At 52.9% G+C, this 7,023-nt stretch overlaps 1 pseudogene; it reads left to right on the top strand.

The window, feature by feature from the left end:
- The first annotated feature begins 5,620 nt into the window (after positions 1-5,620).
- LOC136451083 (photosystem II reaction center PSB28 protein, chloroplastic-like) lies at positions 5,621-6,132 on the top strand (annotated as a pseudogene).
- The last annotated feature ends 891 nt before the right edge of the window (positions 6,133-7,023 follow it).

The following is a 7,023-nucleotide window of genomic DNA, read 5'->3' on the forward strand; positions in this document are numbered from 1 at the left end:
TTTGGGGACCCCTTGGTTGTGTCCCCATCCGTCCGGCCCATGTCGAGCGTCGTCGCTTGGGCCACTAGAGGAGTGGGTTGCACCGCTGCCTCGGGTGCTGCCACCATGACTTCCAGCTGTGGCCCATCTATCATGGTCGCTTCCACCTCCTCCTACATTGGTGGGGCCTCGTCCGGCTAAGTTGCACCCATCTCGGTCGGTGCCACGAGCGCGATCAGAAGCTCCGACCGACCCATCATCGGCAGCGGCACCACCTCTATCATCAGTTCCTTAGCGACCTCTAAGGGCATCCTTCGAGCCCCTGCGTCTGCTTGTCCCACCAATGAAAGGTCCTAATGGCTAGAGGGGGGTGAATAGCCTAATAAAAATTTCTACAACAACACTTAACGAAAGGTTAGATAATTATAAGGCGAAGCAAGTGTTGTACTAGCCTACTCAAAATGCAAGCCACCTACCACAATTCTAGTTTAGATAGTGTCGATTCACACAAGAGGTATGACACTACCCTATGTTAGTGTGCTCTCAAAGGCTAACTAAAGAGCCACACCAACCAAGCAAGCAATCTCTCACAACTAGTTACACTAAAGAGCTTGTCAACTAGTTTGTGATAATGTAAAGAGAGTGATCAAGATAGTTATACCGCCGTGTAGAGGAGTGAACCAATCAATCACAAGGATGAATAACAATGAAGACCAATCACCTCAGAATCAATGATGAACACAATAATTTTTACCAAGGTTCACTTGCTTGCCGGCAAGCTAGTCCTCGTTGTGGCGATTCACTCATTTGGAGGTTCACGCGCTAATTGGCTTCACATGCCAAACCCTCAATAGGGTGCCACACGATCAACACAAGATGAGGATCACACAAGCCACGAGCAATCCACTAGAGTACCTTTTGGCGCTCCACCGAGGAAAGGTCAAGAACCCCTCATAATCACCACGATCGGAGCCGGAGACAATCACCACCCTCCACTCAACGATCCTCGCTGCTCCAAGCCATCTAGGTGGCGGTAACCACCAAGAGTAACAAGCGAATCCCACAGCGAAACACGAACACCGAGTGCCTCTAGATGCAAACACTCAAGCAATACACTTAGATTCTCTCCCAATCTCACAAAGATGTTTAATCTATGATAGAAATGAGTGGGAGGGCTTTGGCTAGGCTCACAAGGTTGCTATGTCAATGAAAATGGCCAAAGATATGAGCTATAGCCAGCCATGGGGCTTAAATAGAAGCCCCCACGAAATATAGCCGTTATACCCCTTCACTAGGCATAACGCGGGCTGATCGGACGCTCTGGTCAGTTGACCGGACGCTGAGCCCCCAGCGTCTGGTCGCTCATAGTCAGCCATGTGTCTGACTCCAATGGTCATCTGCCTTGACCAATCGGACGCTCCGATCAGTTGACCGGACGCTGGACCCTCAGCGTCCGGTCGTTTCCAGTAAGGGTCCAAAACCGATTTTTATCGACCAGACGTGTCCGGTCATGCTTGACCAGACACAACCCAGCATCTGGTGCTTAACCCTAAGCGCTGTGTAGACCGACCACTTGACCGAACGCAGCCCTTCAGTGTCCGGTCGCCGAGCGACCCAGCGTCCGGTCAATAGACCGACGCCAGCATCTCACTGTTACACATGACCGGACGCGTCGGTCCCTCAGAGGTCCAGCGTCCGGTCACTGTATAACCAGCGACACTAACTCATTTTTACTTCTAACTTCTCCACCCTTGCTCAAATGTGTTAACCACCAAGTGTATCACCTTGTGCACATGTGTTAGCATATTTTCACAAATATTTTCAAGGGTGTTAGCACTCCACTGGATCCTAAATGCATATGCAATGAATTAGAGCATCTAGTGGCACTTTGATAATCGCATTCCGATACGAGTTTCACCCCTCTTAATAGAATGGCTATCAACCCTAAATGTGATCACACTCTCTAAGTGTCTTGATCACCAAAACAAAATAGCTCCTATAGTTTATACCTTTGCCTTGAGCTTTTTGTTTTCTCTTTCTTCTTTCCAAGTCCGAGCACTTGATCAATACCATGGCATCATCTTCATCATGCTATGATCTTTTTTGCTTTACAACTTAGAGTGTGCTACCTATCTCATGATCACTTGATAAACTAGGTTAGCACTTAGGGTTTCATCAATTTACCAAAACCAAACTAGAGCTTTCAACCGAGGGCATGGGCGCCACTATGGGCAGCGCCTGGTCGGTCGATGAGGCAGTAACACTAGCGCCGCTCCCGCCCAAAACAGGTGCGACATCGACCGACGGCTGCCGCCTCACCTGAAGGGCGATGCTCTTCTTGGGCGCCAGCACCAAAAGGTTGCCCCATCTCAAGATGCTGCAAGAAACAAAGGGCATAATTCATGCTAAAAATAGAGAAAAAACAAAGAAGACAGAGGAGTTGGCAACTTACATTGGCGCTGTTGGACGGTGGATACGTTTGGGGGATGAACCCCCAGGTCCCTGCTCTACCTCATCAGGGCAGGGCCATTTCGAGCCTACCCTCTGCTCCTAGGCAGAGGGGCTCGCCTCTCTTGTGTCTTAGGGCGACGACGGAGCCACCCTCCTTTGCTGGTGCCTCGGATGCGGTGGTAGGCCCGCTCGCCCTTGCTGGCTCTTAGGGCACGACGGCGGAGCCACCCCCCTCCATCGGCACCTCGGGTGCGATGGCAGATCCACCCGCCCCTGCTGGCTCTTGAGGCATAGCGGTAGGGCCACCCCCTTCCATTGGCAACTTGGGTGTGGCGGTAGATCTGCCTACCCCTGCTGGTTCTGACAGTGGGTCGACGGTCTGGCTCGTCTCCGCTGGCCTCACGGACGTGTCTTCCCCTCCATGAAATGGGAAAGGTCCTGACCCCTACAAGGATGAGTGGGTACCTATCACCATGTCCTTGCTCTCTAGGCCATCCCGCTCGGTGTCGGCAACTACCTCGTTGTCGTCCTCATCATCATCATCGTCATCACTATCAGTTTGCTCCCCTCGCTCCTGCGCACGCAATTTCTGCTGCCTCTTCTTCCTCTCGTCCTCCTTCGCCTTCCTCTACCGCTCAGCCTCGGCATGGTTCACCGCCCTCATGGACGGATCCCTCGATAACGGAGCTGGAATATCTGTAAGGATGAGGTCCTGCGGCTAGTCCCCTAATCTCAATGTCAGTATTAAGGGGCCAAGAGTTCAATTGAAGAGAAGACATGAGGAAGAGAAAACTTACAAGGATGATGTATCCTAGTTTTGACCGCATCGGGGGCTGCCCCGGCACCGGGTACACAAAATCAAGGGGGGTGCCCGCGCTGTCCCGAGAAGGCTCCATCGCCTTCTTGATACGTTGTGTGACTTCAGAGGGGGAGAGCATCCCCTCGGCAAGCGTCGTCCCATTGAATGACCCCCCGGGCACCATCGCATATAGGGGAAGCGCACGCCTCATCAGTGGCGCCACCCCCCTCGTGTGGTAGGCGCCAATGATGCCCGACCCCTTCAGCCCCTTCTCCTTTAGGAAGCGGATGGCAGCGAGGTGGTCTAGGATTCTCTTCTTGTCCTTCTCTGGGACCTCCACTTCCTCCATGAATCCAGGGCCTCTTCGATTAGGCGCACGGTGAACTCTGGCAGGGGGGCGGCTGCGTCGTTCTTGAGATAAAACCAATGCGAATGCCTCCCCTCGTTGGAGGTTGACAAACACATTGATGGGTATTCGCCGACCCGTTTATTCCAAAGTTGGATGCCGGCGCATCCCATCGACATACTCAGCTCCTGCTTCTTCTCCCTCTTCTTCTAGAGGGTCACGGCAAAAAGTGTCGTCACAGGTCGAAGTGGGGGCTGATCCCTAGGAATCCCTCACACAAGGCGATGAACGTCGCCATGTGTTGGATCCTATTGGGATTGAGGTGTTGCAGCTCTATCTTATAGTAGTGCAGCAATCCTCGAAGGTATCTGTGGGTGGGGGTGGCGAACCCATGCTCATGGAAGCGCGTGAACGAGACAACATAGCCATCGGGTGGCAATGGCACGTCCTCCTCGCCGAGCAGCCGCCACTCCTCGGCGGCAGTCCATGTGCAGAGAAGACTGTGGCATACAAGGCCCTCCAGGCGCTGGAGGGTGATATCAGAGCGACACCATGGCTCCATTGGAAGATGGGATGGGTGGATGCGAACTCGACGATGGCTGAGGCGCGGATGCAGGGAGCTTAGGCGATTGGCGGTGGAGGTTACAGATGCAAAGGCAAGGAGGCAAAGTACGAAACCCTGGGGGCGAACCCTTTGATTTAAAAGGGGCGACAGATGCAAGGAAATCAACCGTCCGCCTAGATCTTTGCGCCTGCCACAATCTGCCATAACGTCACGCCGTGGGATATGCGCATGCAATCCCTATCCTTTCCTTCGAGAAACTCGTCGGACGTTTTGCCTCCTCGAGCGGACTAGGGCTCGTTATGAGTATTAAGGAATACGGATCAAAAACGCCTCTACGGCCTATCTGGGCCTAGGAGTTCGACGGTTGGCCCATCAACGGGTCCAACAGCCACTCCAAGCACTCTACAATAAGGGATGGAAAGGGATGGGCCCTGCAAGCGGCCAGCACCCAGGCGCACGAGCGCCGTTGGCATCTCGGCCCACGATTGAGTCTCAGCCGGGCTAACCCTAGTCGAATTCTCGCGAACGGGATGCTAGGACACCAATCAAGCTATCTAGCTAAACAACCACTAAATCTCACGACCATACCCGCGAAGGGTCCGACCTCAGCGAAAAGGAATCACCATCTTCGGGATACGCCGTGGACAACAATAGAGGGCCAAGGCCCTCAGCGTCCCCTCTTTCGTAAAAACCTTCGAAGGAGTATTCTACTCCTCTGAAGGCTCGGGGGCTACACCCACCGGGTGCGCTCGCGCGCACCCACTAGCAGGACAAAAAACACCCCAGACAATTCTGCTCGAAATCGCCCGGGGGCTTGGGGGCTACTGTCAGGGACCAATAGTGGGGTACCAAAGAGGAGGAGCTAATGATCATCAAACATTGATTCATCCGCATGATCAAGAGCGCGACTACGCCGATTGCCGAGCTCCACCTCGCACGACGTCTGAGGACAGACTCCGTCTCGCTGGACCCCTGAGGGCTGGCTCTGTCTCGCCCGACGTCTGAGGGTTGGCTCCGCCTCGCCCGACCCGCGAGGGTTGGCTCCGTCTCGCCCGACGTCCGAGGACTAGCTCCGCCTTGCCCGACGCCTATGACGACATTACCACAATACCGACCCAGGAATCAGGCGGAGCAGATAAGGGAAGACGCTCAAAGTCAACCGTAATATCAAGGACCGTACCATGTACACTTACAGGTTAATACCATCAGGTCATGTCAAAAGAATGCTTTGCAACCTTCCGGACATGTTAGAGCCCAAACAGTGCTGGCTTCCTAGGGATGGTGTTAGATTTCTGACGTGACCTATCGGCCCCTCGCATGCCGAAATGCCTATCACGTGGATAATGCCTGAGCACGTATCGGCAATCTAAATGGCCCTTGCAAGCAGGAAGTTAATCATCTCAAATACTATGTGCATGTGTTTCATTTACTAATACTCTCTGGTTCTTTTGTACTGTATGTCCGTTCAGGTGCCCCTAGCCAGCAGCAGCAGAGCCAGCTGCAGTCGTCGTTCCACGGCGTGTCGGTGCAGTGCCCTGGGCAACCGCAGTGGGCATGCCGCGTGACGGCGCCCCGGCGAGCGCATGTGGTGATGATGGCGGCTCTGCCGGCGATGCAGTTCATCCAGGTCACGGACGAGCAGACGATCCCTGACGTGCGGCTGACCAAGTCCCAGGACGGCAGCAATGCAACGGCGTGGCCATCTTCATGTTCGAGCAGCCGTCGGTGTTCGACTCGTCGGCGGAGCTCGGGGACATCACGGGCCTCTACATGATCGACGACGAGGGCGTGCTGCAGTCCGTGGACGTCAGCGCCAAGTTTGTCAACGGCAAGCCGGCGCGTATCGAGGCCAAGTACGTCATGCGCACGCCCTGGGACTGGGACCGCTTCATGCGCTTCATGGAGCGATACTCCCAGGCCAACGGCCTCCAGCTCATCAAGAACTGAAGTACTCGACTCAACTCATGATGAGCCGACAAGCCTGCTTTGAGCTCTCTCGATCGATCGATCGACGCAGTGGCCGGCAATTGCTTACGGCTACTGTTCTTTTTTCTTTCTCCCCTGCGCCCCTGTGTTGCGACCTGCTGTGAGTGATTTTTTGAAGAGAAAAATATACACATGTACTACTAGCAAAAAAATGGAAGGTTTGTTTATTTGTGTATCAACGCTGGTCATGAGTTTGGAACGTCCGTCAGAATGCTTTGGATTAACGAATTGGAAGAGAATTTACTAGTACTAATCGTACAGTCTGCCAATGCCAGGCATGCTGCATTTTGTCGCGAACCGTGCGGTGCAGTTAGGAAAGCCGCCGGTCTTAGCTGTGGTTGGGGCGCTGGGCATGTAGGAGAGTGTACTCTCTCAATCCTGAAGAGAGCACACACTTGACACTCCTCGCATATATATAGCAGGGGTTTTGCAAACTGGAGCTGATTAGGTTTCTTCCTGTGGAATTTGTCCACCTAATTTTAATTCTTTGATTTGGTACGGCCGTTCGCATTTATTTGATTTATTTCATGATTTAACAATGCTATTTTTTTAGTGAAAGACAAAGTGTCTCGTTCTTTCAGTGATACGCGACGTATCTATTGATAGAGATTTTTTTAATGGAACCAGGCTGTTATATTAACAGGAAGGAAGCCTAGAAAGGCACTAACGAGATTTTATTTCACCATAGCACATTTTACTTTTCAAATCCAACGTTTTTTCTATATCATTGAGCTGGTTCTTGTAAAATCCGTGTTTGAAACACATGCGCTCCGATTATTTGACATGTGAAGATCATGTGGAATTAGCAACTGAGAGTGACACACACGGAGATGTCGCACTCAGCGCGTATCTCCACCAGAGCTACCGCAACCGTCCTGCCGCCCTCGTGCATGTCCG

Source organism: Miscanthus floridulus, chromosome 5 (assembly GCF_019320115.1).
Source record: "Miscanthus floridulus cultivar M001 chromosome 5, ASM1932011v1, whole genome shotgun sequence".
NCBI classification, from domain to species: domain Eukaryota; kingdom Viridiplantae; phylum Streptophyta; class Magnoliopsida; order Poales; family Poaceae; genus Miscanthus; species Miscanthus floridulus.